The following is a 15,257-nucleotide window of genomic DNA, read 5'->3' on the forward strand; positions in this document are numbered from 1 at the left end:
ATGGGCTCAGGGGTCATCCTGCATGACCCCACAGACTGCCCGGTCACCTGGCCCTGAGGGCGGGGCGGTTGAGGGTTAAAGCACGAGAACGTCCTGCTCCGGGTCGCGGACTGCGGAGCCTGATGACGGTCATAGGGTTCCCACTCAGCAGTATCGCTGCTACTGCGCCCTCATCGTCAGCACAAACCCTGCTCGGTCCTCACCTATCCTGGGGTCAATGCCCGGATGGCCCTCTGTGACATGATCTCTGTCCACTTCTCCACTTGTAGTGAATCTGCAGGGTTCAACCTTCACTTACTGCCGGCACTCTGCACATGCGCATTGCTCACCTCCACCCCGATACCGGTACCTCTTTCAGGGACTCCCTATAGACCCGGACACTGGCGTCCATCTCCCATGGAGACAGCTCCATTCATACCATCCACACTTACTGCAGGGGGAACATGTCAGATGAGCACAGTGTCTCCCCACCTACTCCTCTTCCATGAGGCCATTCAGGCTAATTGGCCCCCATCCAATGAGGCAGCTGACTCAGATGATGGATACATCACAGGTCATATTTGGTTTCCTGTGGCTGCCGTGACACACAGCCGCATACTTGGTGGCTTCAGTTAAATTGTTTTCTCCAGGTACAGAGCACTAAAGTCTAAAATCTGTAACCTCTGCTGAAATCACAGTGTCAGGAGGTCATGCTGGCTCTGGAACATAGCGGGAACATTTATCCCTGGTTCCTCCAGCTGAGCGCTGATAGCTCTCCTCTGGTACCCACATCCCTCCTATCTCTGCCCCATGAGGGGATATTGTCAATTTTTTTTGTCTGTTTGAAAATCTCCTTGTCCCCTTCATATAGAATATGTGGGATGGCATTTAGAGGTCCCCAGAAAATTCAGGATCATCTCCCTAGCTGAAAATCTCTGACTTTCACACATATACAAACTCCTAATTGCCATGGAGGGCACATGATATGTCCCTGTTTAGGGTGTGGGTCTGTTTGGGGCTCTTATAAGCCTACTTCAGCTCCTTTGCCTGCTGACACCTAAGAGTCCACTGAGTTCATTCCCCTCCATGGCCAGGTCGCCCTCAGACACCCTTTTCAACTTGGAAATATTAGAGGTCATGTGTTTCCGTTTCAAGTAAAAGGACTTATTAGTAGACCTACACCATTTTACCAATTATAAAGGATATAGTTATACAAACTAAGGTTCAGAAAATAGAAAAGAAGTGTTAGCTACTATTATATATTGTGTCCAAAGCTTTCCATCCAAAATGTGATCACAGGGGTAACATGTCCACTTAAATTAGTCTCTATTTTCTGGAACGCCTGCTGTGTTCATTCACATCCTGTGCCCAGCAGAAACAGGGTCACAGAGCTGTTGCCACAGCCTGAGAAACACAGCCTGGAATAACGTGGGGAGGACAAGGCCCCCCACTGGTGGGGCACACAGGCCTTGTCTGACCTGGTCCCAGTCTCCCCTCTGTCCCCATGTCACCCAGACGCTGTGTTCAGTTATCCTGTCTACATGTCATTCAGCATGTATTTCAAGTCCCTGGACACTCTCCCTGCATTGCTGACAACTCATGTCAAATCATGTGTGGTGTCAACTTTCTGTTAGATGAGCCACCTGAGATTTTCTATGTTGAAGATATCATAAATCTTTAGAAACTCATGTTCAAATGCATAAATTAGTATAACTCGGTAGAAAGAATTGATTCTGCAGAGTCTTTTGCCTTTATCTTTGAGGTTCCAGTTCTCCTTGGGACAAGTGTCATCATTCTCTGCCTAGACTCTGCCCCTCAAATGACTTTTCCCTGCATCACTCTTACTCTCATTGACAACTTCGAAATGGAAGCCCAAGGTACTGGTTTGCCAAATGGTCACTTAGAGAAAACTTTCAAGGGCTCTTCACTCCTATAAAATAAGACTCAATGTCTTCATTTTGTAATGAGTGTATTCTTGAATGGAGGATAATCAAAACTTTACCAACCTCAAAATTAACACTGTTTTCTTCTCCTTTTATTTTAATTCTATGTGTGTCATAGTTGCTAACTATCATTTCTGACATATTGAGGGCATGAAAATGGAAAGAGACAAGAATTCATTCAAGTTCTTCAGAGACACATAGTCTTATGAAGACATCAAAGTCCTTTGGGCCAGGCAGAACACTCTCTCATGGGACACGACATGGGTCTTTAGAAAGAGCAGATTACTATGATATGTTTTTCCTCAGGGTAAATAAACATTCAACATAAATCAAAACCTCTAGGAAATAATTAATATGACACCTAGATAAAGACATAAAAAATTTGGAATATAGTGTGAAAATTCTGTGTGTGTGTGTGTGAGAGAGAGAGAGATAGAGAGAGAGGGAGAGAGAGAGAGTGTGTGTAATATAAAGAACAGAAATGAGAGAGACAATAAGCATGTTAAGTCATCAATCCAAGATTTCCAAGTAATAAAAATTTAAATGAGAGGGATCATGCTGGAAGAAAATCACCAAAGAAATACATCAAAAAAATGTCCCCACAGTGGAGACTATGAACTAGAACAGCTCACTCATTCCCCACATCAGAATACATTTTGTGATGTTTGGAAACATCACTTTAAAGGAAGGAGGTTCTTTCAAAAAGAAACACTAGGTCACCTGCCAGGATGGGGAATAAAAGTAGCATCAGAACAGACTGAAGGGCATAGAGAAAAGTTCAGAGGTCTAGCCTGTACCTGTGTACAAATGGAATTCTGAGGCAGTCAACTAGCATTTCAGCATGAAAATAAACAAATCCAAGAGGAACAGCAGATCTGCTGAAGTTTTATCTCCCATGAGGTTTTTCTCAGAAGGTAGGGGAGAATTTGCTCTACAGAAAGGGCTGGATGAAGAAAGACAAGTCATGCATCCCAGTGCATGCAAGATATAACACAGGTGTATGTAAATGAGCTGCAGAGAAGGGTAAATGATATAATTTTACACATCAACATCATGAGATGCAGTGATCCCATTTGTGGGAAAGTGGAGATGGCATGGTGTGTATAAGATTGGGGATTTGAGGGGCAGAAAGATGGCGGTGGAGTAGACAGACATACCAACTTACACTTCCCAGAACCAAAGTGGATTACAACTTAATTTTAAGAACCATTATGTGGAAAAACCAACTTTGGAGTCAAATAAGAGGACTCTTTAACCAAGGATCACTGAAGAATCCACATTGAGACTGGTAGGAAAAGTGGAAATGCAGAGAGGGCTGCCCAGCTCCATGGAGCAAATGGTAGCCCGGAGAGACTCGCATGGCAGAAAGAGAGTTTAGCAGAGAAGGGAGGGTCCTGGGCCTCAGGAACAAAGCCCCAGCAAGCAGCCCCAAAGACTAGAAGACATGTATGGACAGTATTTTGTTGCAAAACAAGCCAGGATACTGTTTGTGAAAAAAGATTTTTCAGACCCAGGATTCTTCTTAAAGGGACTGCGTAGAAAACCTCTTTCACAACCATTCACCTGGGACTCTGGGGGATGGGGAGAGATGAGAGGACCAGAGTAGCAGGAAGAGAGTGTGATCTAGGAGGTACAGGAAGAAACACTTTGAGGGACAGCCATATACACCCTGGGCTGAGTCATTCCCCAAATCTAAAGTGAATATTTTCCCTGGATCCAGCAATACCAGCAAAGGGAAGTAGGACACCAGCCAAATAACCTCCCTGCAGCACTCAGAGCAGAGTTGCTTAGAAGAAGGGAGCCATCAGGAATACAGTATTGAGTGCTAGGGTCTTAGCTGCAGCGCCCCCACCCACACTGCTGAGTGCACGCCAGAGGGTGGGCTGCAGGGGATGTGGAAGCGTGGTGCTGTTGGCAGTGGCGTAAGCTTGGCTGGCCACAAATGAGGCCTGGTGTAAGCTCAGTCCCCCCAGCAGGGGCAGAATCAGTGCATGAAAGTGGACGAATCTTGCTGTGGGCTGGATGAGCAAGCGCGGTCCCACCTGCAAGCCTGTCCGCAGGGGAAAGGTGAAGGCTGGATAACTCAGAGACCTGTGGCTGATCACCAGCATTCATCCCTGTATGGCTTGTGGAGCCAGGGCTTGTGGCCTGAAATGCGAGCACAGCTCTCCCAGCAGGGGCATGGTGAAAGTTTCAGATCAAGCAGAGAACTGCAGCTGAGCATAATTATGCAGCCCTGCCCAGGGTGCTGAGATGTGCACCCATGGTGCAGTGCATAGCCCCACCTGCAGGGGCTGGGTGAAAACTAGGGCTGGCTGAGGCTTGTAGACCTGGGCATGTGAACACAGCACCTCCTATGGAGGAGAGGCAGAAACTTCAGTAACAGCAGCAGCAGGTTGGCACTGGAAATGGCCATACTTGAACACCTGAGGCAGTGGCAGAGGGAGTGGCCAGTCTGCAGACAGACCACACATAAGGGAACATAAAATTCGGTGGTCACACCCTTCTTATACACAGACAAAATAGGAAGGCAGAGAAATGCAACCCAAATGAATTAAGAGAAATTCCCAGAAGGACTTGAATGAGTCAGATATAGCCAAATTACCAGATGCAGAATTTAAAACAATGATTTTTAGGATGCTCAAAGATCTTAGAACAACAAGAGATGGACATAAGGAACACCTAAATAAAGAGATAGCAAGTACAAAAAATGACTTTAAAATAATAAAAAAGAATCAGTCAGAAATGACAAATACCATATCAGAAATGAATTCATTACAACCAAATCAATGCTGCAAGAAATATTGAGGGGCCTATTGTAAACAGATTAAAGGGGGAAAAGAATATAGCAAAAGAGGAATATATCTTTAAAGAATAAAATGGCAATAAACAACTACATATCTACAATATAATAACCTTAAATTTAAGTGGATTAACTGATCCAATCAAAAGACATAGGCTAGCTGCGTGGATAAGAAAAAAGGACCCACACATATGCTGTCTACTAGAAACACACCTTAAAACAAAAGATGCACATAGACTGAAGGTAAAAGTATAGAAAAAAATATTTCATGCAAATGAATATAAAGAAAAGCTGGGGTAGCAAAACTTATATCAGACAAAATGAACTTTAAAACGAAGGGTATAGTCAGAGATAAAGAAGGATACTACACATTGATAAAGGGAGCAATTCAACAGGAAGATATAACTATTATAATAATCTACGCACTTAATATAGGAGCACCTAAATATATAAAGTTGACTTTGATGCATATAAAGGGTGAGATCAACAGCAATACTATAATAGTAGAAAATTTCAATACCCCACTAACATCACTAGATAGAGCCTTAAGAAAAAATATTAAGAAAGAAACAGCAGATATTGAGAACACACTAGATCTAATGGATTTAATAGATATCTTCAGGACCTTTCACCCCAAAGCAGCAGAATATACATTCTTTTTATGTGCTCATGGTATATTCTCTAGCATAGACTGCATGTTACGGAGCAAAAGCAGTCTCAAGAAATTTAAGAAGATTGAAATCATATTAAGCACTTGCTCTGACCACAATGGCATGAAACTAGAAATCAACCACAACAGAGAAACTGAAAAATACTCAAACACTTGGAAACTAAATAGAAAATTATTATATAACAAATAACTTAACAATGAGATCAAAGAAGAAATTAAAAACTTTCTAGAAAAGAATGATAATGAGCATACAACAACTCAAAATTAATGGGACACAGCAAAACAGTATTGAGAGGGAAATTCATAGCTTTACAGGCATACCTTAGAAGCTACAAAAAGCTCAAATAAACAACCCTGCACCTAAATGAAATAGAAAAAGAACAGCAAGTAAAGCCCAGATGTAGTAGAAGGAAGGAAACAATAAAAATCAGAGTGGAAATAAATGACATAGAGGCTACAGAAACAATATAGAGGATCAATGAAACCAGAAGCTGGTTCTTTGAAAAGGTAAACAAGATTGATGACCTTTAACCAGACTCACCAGGCAAAAAAGAGAGAGGACTCAAATAAATAAAATTAGAAATGAGTGGAGAAATAACAACTGACACAACAGAAATACAAAGAAGTGTAAGAAAATTCTATGAAGAACATTTGCCAAAATATTAGACAACCTAGATGAAATAAACAAATTTTTTGAAACATACAATCTTTTAAAAATCAATCTGGAAGAATCAGAAAACGTAAACAGACCAATTACAACAAATGAGATTGAAACAGATATAAAAAAAATCCCAACAAACAAAAGATTTGAGCCTAATGGCTTCACAAGTGAATTCTACCAAATATTCAAAGACCTAATTCCTATTTTTCTTAAGCTATTTCAAAAAAAAAATTCAAGAGGAAGGAAGACTTCCAAGCTCCTTTTATGAGGTGAGCATAATTCTGATTCAAAAATCAGTCAAAGACAACACAAAGAAAGAAAATTATAGGCAATACCCCTGATGAATTTAGATGCTAAAATTCTAAACGAAATATTACCAAACCGAATCCAGCAATATTTGAAAAAAATTATGCACCATGATCAAGTGGGATTTATTCTGGGGAGGCAAGGCTGGTACAATATTCACAAATCAATCAATGCGATTCATCACATAAACAATAGGAAGGAGAAAAACCACATGATAATTTCAATAGATGCAGAAAAAGCATTTGATAAAATTTAGCACCAATTCATGATCAAAACTCTCAGCAAAGTGGGAATACAGGGATCATACTTCAACATGATAAAGGCCATCTATGACAAACCAACAGTCAACATCATATTCAATGGGATAAAATTAAACGCAATCTCCTTAAAATCAGGAACAAGGCATGGGTGCCCCCTTTCTCCACTCTTATTCTACACAGTCATAGAAGTTTTAGCCACAGCAATCAGACTAGAGAAAAAATAAAAGGCTTCCAATTTGGAAGAAAAGAAGTAAAACTATCATTATTTGCAGATGATATAATATTATATATAGAAAACCCTAAAATCAGTCAAAAAAGTACTGGACCTGATAAATGAAGTCAGCAAGGTGGCAGGATAAAATATTAGTACTCACAAATCAGAGGTATTTTTATATATCCAACAATGAACTGTCAGAAAGAGAAATTAAAGGCCCTGGTCGGTTGGCTCAGTGGTAGATTGTCGGCCTGGTGTGCAGGGGTTCTGGGTTCGATTCCCTGCCAGGGCACACAGGAAAAGCGCCCATCTGCTTCTCCACTCCTCCCCCTATCCTTTCTCTCCGTCTCTCTCTTCCCTTCCCACAGCAAGGCTCCATTGGATCGAGGATGACCCGGGCGCTGGGGATGGCTCCTCGGCCTCTGACCCAGCGCTGGAGTGGCTCTGGTCGCAGCAGAACAGCGCCCAGAGGGGCAGAGCATCGCCCCCTGGTGAGCAGAGCATACCCTGGTGGGCGTGCCGGGTGGGTCCCGATCGGGCACATGCGGGAGTCTGTCGGGCTGTCTCTCCCCGTTTCCGGCTTCGGAAAAATTTAAAAAAAAAAAAAAAAGAAAGAGAAATTAAGGAAACAATCCTCTTCACTACTGCAAATAAAAAAAATAAAGTACCTAGGAGTAAATTTAACCAAGGAGATTAAAGACCTGTACTCCGAAAATTATAAAACATTGATAAAAGCAATCAAGGAAAATACAAACAAGGGGAAGCATAATCCATGCTCATGGTTAGGAAGAATAAACATCACTAATATGTCTATATTACCTAAAGCAATCTATAAATTCAATGCAATACCAATTAAAATACCAATGAGATACTTCAAAGATACAGAACACATATTCCAAAAATTTATATAAAACCAAGAAAGAACACGAATAGCCTCAGCAATCTTGAAAAGGAAGAATAAAGGGGGAGATATCACACTTCTTGATATCAAGTTATACTACAAGTCCTCTGTATTCAAAACAGCTTAGTACTGGCATAAGAACAGGTATATAGATCAATGGAACCGAGCAGAGAATCCAGAAATAAACCCACACCTTTATGGACAACTGATATTAGACAAAGGAGGTAAGAGCATACAATGGAGTAAAGACAGCCTCTTTAAAAAACGGTGTTGGGAAAATTGGACAGCTACATGCAAAAAAATGAAACTAGACCACCAATTTACACCATTCACAAAAATAAACTCAAAATGGAGAAATGACTTAAATGTAAGCCGAGAAACCATAAACAACTTAGAAGCAAACATAGGCAGTAAGCTCTCAGACTTCTCTCGCAGCAATATATTTGCTAAATTATCTCCACGGGCAAGTGAAATAAAAGACAAGGTAAACAAATGGAACTATATCAAAATAAAAAGCTTTTGCATAGCTAAAGAAAATAAGAACAGAATAAAAAGACAAACTGCACAATGAGAGAACATATTTGACAATACATCTGATAAGGGGTTAATAACCAAAATTTATAAAGAAGTGCTAAAACTCAACAGCAGGGAGATAAACAATTCAATCAAAATATGGGTGAAAGAAATGAATAGACACTTCTCCAAAGAGGAAATACAGATGGCCAATAGACAGGTGAAAAAATGTTCAACATCACTAATCATTAGAGAAACGCAAATTAAAACCACAATGAGATGTCACTTCACACCATTCAGAATGGTGCTTATTAACAAAACATCACAGAATAAGTGCTGGCGAGATGTGGAGAAAAGAAATCCTCTTGCACTGCTGGTGGGAATGTAGACTGGTACAGTCATTGTATAAAACAGTATGGAGATTCCTCAAGAAATTAGAAATGGAAGTGCCTTTTGACCCAGCTATTCCACTTTTAGGAATATACCCCAAGAACATCAAAGCACTGTTTGAAAAGGAGAAATGCACCCCCATGTTTATGGCAGCATTGTTCACAATAGCGAAGATCTGGAAATATTCCAAGTGTCCCTCAGCGAACAAGTGAATTAAAAAGCAGTGGTACACATATACAATGAAGTACCATGGGGCCACAAAAAAGAAGGAAATTTTACCTTTTGCGAAAACATGGAAGGACCTGGAAACTATTTTGTTAAGTGAAATAAGCCAAGGAAAAAAGAAATATATTATGTGACCTCACTCATTTGAGGAATCCAATGAACAATGTGAAGTGAGGGACGGAATTGAGACAGAGAAGGGATGAAAGGGAGGAGAAGAAAAGAGGACAGAGGGAAAGGGGATGATAGGATGGGATAAAGCTAAAGGGAAGTGGGGAGGGCGCTATTAGAAGAAGAACAAGGGAGATGTTGACAGGAATACGGGGGATGGAGGTTGCATTAGGGGCAACACTAGAATCTATGTAAACACAATAAATTAAAATCAATAAAAAAATGATTGAGGAGTCATCTAGTGCTACTCATTGGAAGTTGTTTTTCCATTTTGAATAATTTTCTGACATGATTATTTTAAAATAAAATATTTGAAAATATAGGAAACTGTCAGACAGAAACGACAAGGAATGACAGGACTAAAATTCACAAGGACAAAATATGGCAAAAAATGAGTTAAGACATGGCACAGCATTGAAGGCCATGTAGGGATCTATGTGGCACCAAACTTACGAGATTCTTCATGTATTTTCTTGAAAGAATTAATGAATTTTCTTAGGGAATTGATTATCATATTAAATGACAAGAGATAAGATAGGAAAGTGAAGAACAGTATGTTATATCACAGGATGGGTTTCTATCGTAGAAATTAGAGACCTATCGACATTCAACAGAGAACAAAGCTCATGTGAGCTTGCATTTTCCTAGATTAGACTGTGAGCAGGGGAGGACTGAGTGGATCCTGAAGGACAAAGTCAATGAGGGTGACAGAGAGGAGAGGGTGGGGACCTCTAAAAGGGAGGACAAGCCTGGCAAGGTCCCAAACGTGGAGATGAGTTTCATGCACTAGAGGTCACATGTGACCACTCTACTGCCACCATCAGTCAACACAGCAGCTCCTCACTGTCCTCAATTTAAGGCTTCTGTGCTGCCCTCATCTTTTGTTACAAGGACGAATGCTGTCAGGGATCGCTCCATGACTGGGTGTCTCAACTGTGACTTTAGTGCCATGGAAGTTGAAGAGTTTTTTTTCTCTGAGTGGGTGCTCTAAGCACCGCAGGTTATTTAGCTTCAAAACTGGTCTCATACATGTGATGCCAATGGCCACCACCCACACCAGGGGACAGAAAAATATCTCTGGACTTGAGAAATTATTATAGAACAACTGGTGCAAAAAAAGGAGAAAATCAGCCCCAGTAGAGAATCACAGTTTTAATATTGGAAATAAGTATTATTATATCTCTCCTATTCTCATTGTAACACTCTTATGATCACAGATTCAAACTCTAGAGGACAATGGTTAGCAAGAAAACATGGGCACTAGCTGGAGGGAAAATTACGAACCGAATAGAGATTTGGTTTCGAAATCTGATGAACCATATAAACCGTCACATGTGTGTGTCAGTTAAATATTCAACCACACATTATGTAGAAGTATCAAGTTGTGTAAGTTCAAGGTTTTGATGAATGAGGCAAAAGGAATTAATTGGAGGTGACACTTGAATCTGACTCAACTTCCAAATCTAGTTCTCGGTCCCAAGTCATTAGATGGATCTGGGTGAGATTAAATCAAGCTAATGTTTATCTCCAGGGAGCAGAGAACTGAGGTGTTTCTGTCCCTGGATGTCAAGGTTCCAACTCTCACCAGGTTCATAAAGAAAGTGGTGGTGGTGTCATATTGGCAGTCTGATGTCTGGGTTTACTGTTGGGGGTGAACCTTGACTTTCTGGAGTTTCCATTTTAAATGAGGTCCTCCTTCTAAATAGACCCACTAATAAAACATGTTATATAATCAGAGAATTCTTTGTAGAATATTAAACTTTTCCAAAAAAGCAGTTATACAACAGGTAATTAGATACCCACTCTTTTACTATTGTCACACTCAGACCAGAAGAGCTCAGGTCATGCTTTCTAAGACCTGAAGAGGGAGATAAAGACATGGAGTCAGGTCCTGGTCACCAGAAGAATAGTACTCACAAGAGCCATGCAGTCTTGAGAAGTTGACCCCAAAGATTCAAGGACACAATCTGACACCAGCATGGGCTGTCTTTGGTGTGGCATTGGGAATAAATGAAGAGTTTCCAACTAAAGGCAACCAGGCATAGACAGTGGAGAAGAAGGTTTCACATGGAGCAAAGGCCTTGAGCAGAACATCGTGGGCGGTGCACAGAAATCTACCTGGAGGCCAAATAGCGCAGTTGTGCATGTCAAGGGCACAGGCATTTATCTGAGTTATGAAGTGGAGGTCCACAGGGTCAAACTAAGGAGAGCAGTAGTATTGAGAGCTCTGATCCTAGACACTGGGCTTCTTATTTGGCTCTGCCTCCCACTAGCTGTATGCCTTGGTCAAGTTACTGAAATGCACATTCATCGATTTGAAGAATCAACAATTAAAATGGCCTTATTACCCAAAGCAATATAAAACAAACTTAATGTAATCCCTATCAAAATTCCAATGTTGTTTTCTAAAGAAAAAGAAGAAAAAATCATCAGGTTTGTATGGAGTCAGAAAACAACATGAATAGCCAAACCAATCCTGAGAAAAAGGAATGAAGGCAGAGTTATGACACTGTCTATTTCAAATTTTTTAAAGAGCCATGATCATCAAAACAGCATGGTATTGGAAGAAAAACAGACAAGCAGACCCAGGAAATGGGATCCAGAGTCCAGAAATAAAACCACATATATATGGACAAATAATCTTTTACCAAAGAGCCAAAGCACACAATGGAGAAAAGAAAGCCTCTTCAATAAATGGTGCTGGGAAAATTGGATAGCCTCCTGCAAAAGAATTAAACTTGACTCGTTTTTCTCTTCACACAAAAATTAATTCAAAATGTAACAAAGACTTAACTTTAAGATCTGAAACAATAAACTACATAGAAGAAAACATAGGTACTAAACTTATGGGCCTTGGCTATAGAGAATAATTTATTAATTTGACTCCAAAAGCAAGGAAAATAAAGGCAACAATTACTGAATGTGACTATATCAAACTAAAAAGCTTCTACACAGCAAAAGAATCTGACAACAAAGGGAAAAGGCAGCCAATCAAATGGAAGATAATATTTACAAACAACAGTTCTGATAAAAAGTTAATATCCGAAATATATAAGGGACTTACATTTGTCAGCAACATATAAGCAAATAAGCCAATTAATAATGGGGAGAGGTGCTGAATAGACACTTCTCCCAAGAAGACATTCAAATGGCCAGCTGATATGTGAAAAATTGCTCATTTTTACTAGCTATTAGTGAAATGCAAATCAGAACTACAATAAAAAACCACTTCACACCTGTTACATTGGCTATTATCGAAAAGACAGATAATAACAAATGTTAGAGAGGCTATGGAGAAAAAGAGACCCTCAATCACTGATGCTAAAAATGCAAATTTGTGCAACCATTATGGAAGTAAGTACAGTATTTCCACAAAATATTAAGACTAGAACTACCAGAGGACTAAAGATGGCAGCGGAGTAGGCGGACTCACAGACGCCCAGCTCTCACCACCAAACTGGAATACAGATCAATTTAGAAAAAATCAGTATGAAAAACCAACTCTGAACTGCAAGAACAGCTCTCAAAAACCAAGGAGCAAAGAAGAAGCCACAAAAAAACCTGGTAGGGAGTGCCTGAATCTCCCCTGCTTACAGGAACGGAGGGGGGGGTGAGGCTCAGAGCCCAGAGGGGATCTCACACAGGGAAAAGAGCAGAAACTACTGCTCATAGCCACTTGCCTGGCGACCAAGGAGCGAGGTGTGTTGAAAAGACCATTTTATCTCCCAAGTGGAAAGGACAGGGAGAGGAACAGACTGTGAGGCACTAAGGAATGCAGGAAATGACCTAAAAAAGCTGACTCATCCATGCTGGAGGCGACCATAGCTGGGGGAGGGACTGAACCTTTCACAAAACAGAGCTGAATTGCTTCTGGATCAGAGATCTCCGGACATCTATCCAGCTCCAATCACTGCAAAAAGACACAGCTGAAAACAAGAAGTGGGGAGGAGGCACAGTAACTCAGGTCTCCATGGAGATCTGAGATACACCTCCCCCTACTGAAGCTGAGAAAACACCCTGCCCCCAGTGAGATTAGCTGGCTAAAGAGGCCTTCAGAGTCTCAGGTTACATCCATCACATTCCTGGATACAGTTTCAAGGAAGCCCCCTGCTGAGATCAGTAAACAAGACTATCACCTGTTAAGAAAACAAACAAATCAAGACTTCAAAGCTGCCCAAATCCAAAAGTGGATTACAGATAACAGCTGATACCAACCCAAGAAGACCTAGAAATAACACAACTGAAAACTGGAGGCAGACAACACCAAGCCTAGACTCAACCAACTCTACAAATAAAACACCCAAAACATAATGAGAAGACAAAGAAGTGCAATCCAAATGAAACCATAAGAGACACCTTCAGGAGATGAACTGAGTGATATGGATAATCAAACTTCCAGATGCAGAGTTCAAACTAATGATTGTAAGGATGCTTAGGGATCTTAGAAGAACAATGGATGTTCATTATGAACACCTAAATAAAGAAATAGTAAGTATAAAAAAGAATCAGTCGGAGATGACAAATACAATATCAGAAATAAAGACCACAATGGAAGAAATTAAAAACAGGATAGATAGAGCTGAGGATCATATCAGCGAGTTAAAGGACAACTGAATTGACGGCATGAAAGCAGAGAAGAAAAGAGAAAAGAGACTCAAAAAGTCAGAAGAAACTCTTAGAGAGCTCTGTGACAACATGAAGAGAAATAACATCCGCATCATAGGGGTTCCTGAAGAAGAAGAAAAAGAACAAGGGATAGAGACTTTGTTTAATCATATCATAGCTGAAAACTTCCCTATATTAATGCAAGAGAAACTCTCACAAGTCCAAGAAGCACAGAGAACTCCATAAAAGAGAAACCCAAAGAAACCTATACCAAGACACATCATAATTAAAATAACAAAGCTAAGTGATAAAGAGAAAATATTAAAAGCTGCAAGAGAAAAAAAGTAATCACCTACTAAGGAGCCCCCATAAGGATTACATCCGACTTCTCAACAGAAACACCTGAGGCCAGAAGGGAATGGCAAGAAATATTCAAAGTAATGCAGAACAAGAACCTACAACCAAGACTACATTATCCAGCAAGCCTACTGTTTAAAATCGCAGGAGAAATAAAAAACTTCCCAGACAAAAAACAACTTAAAGAATTCATTACAACCAAACCAATGCTGCAGGAAATGTTAAGGGGCCTGTTGTAAACAGATCAAAGTGGGAAAAGAATATAGCAAAAAAGGAATACAACTTTAAAGTAGAAAATGGCAATAAACAACTATATATCAATAATAACCTTAAATGTAAATGGATTAAATGATCCAATCAAAAGACATAGGGTAGCTGCGTGGATAAGAAAACAGGACCCATACATATTCTGTCTACAAGAGACACACCTTAGAACAAAAGACACACATAGATTGAAGGTAAAAGGATGCAAAAAAACATTTCATGCAAACGGAAATGAAAAAAAAGCTGGGTTTGCAATATTATATCAGACTAATTGGACTTTAAAACAAAGGATATAGTAAGAGATAAAGAAGGCCACTACATAATGATAAAGGGAGTAATCCAACAGGAAGATATAACTATTATAAATATCTATGCACCTAATATAGGAGCACCCAAATTTATAAAGAAGACTTTGATGGATTTAAAGGGCGAGATCAACAGCAATACTATAATAGTAGGGGATTTCAATACCCCACTAACATCACTAGATAGATCGTCAAGAAAGAAAATTAACAAAGAAACACAGACTTATTGGAAACACTAGATCAACTCGATTCAATAGATATCTTCAGAACCTTTCACCCTAAAGCAGCAGAATATACATTCTTTTCAAGTGCTCATGGTACATTCTCTAGGAGAGACCACATGTTAGGGCACAAAAGTGCTCTCAACAAATTTAAGAAGACTGAAATCATATCAAGCACTTTCTCCAATGACAACGGCATAAAACTAGAAATGAACCACAACAGAAAAGCTCAAAAATTCTCAAACACATGGAAACTAAATAGCAGGTTGTTAAATAATGAATGGATTAAGAATGAGATCAAAGAAGAAATAAAAAAATTCCTAGAAACGAATGACAATGAGCATACAACAACTCAAAATTTATGGGACACAGAGAAAGCAGTGTTGAAATGGAAGTTCATAGCACTACAGGCACACTTTCAGAAGCTAGAAAAAGCTCAAATAAACAACTTAACCCTGCATCTAAAAGAATT

At 40.0% G+C, this 15,257-nt stretch overlaps 1 protein-coding gene across 1 annotated transcript in view; it reads left to right on the top strand.

Annotated features, from left to right (window-relative positions):
• The window catches only part of LOC136320894 (secretoglobin family 1D member 2-like), a 236,610-nt gene that overhangs the window by 74,604 nt on the left and 146,749 nt on the right, over positions 1-15,257 (top strand). The gene's annotated exons all lie outside the window — the stretch shown is intronic.

The sequence above is a fragment of the Saccopteryx bilineata genome, chromosome 1, assembly GCF_036850765.1.
Source record: "Saccopteryx bilineata isolate mSacBil1 chromosome 1, mSacBil1_pri_phased_curated, whole genome shotgun sequence".
NCBI classification, from domain to species: Eukaryota; Metazoa; Chordata; class Mammalia; order Chiroptera; family Emballonuridae; genus Saccopteryx; species Saccopteryx bilineata.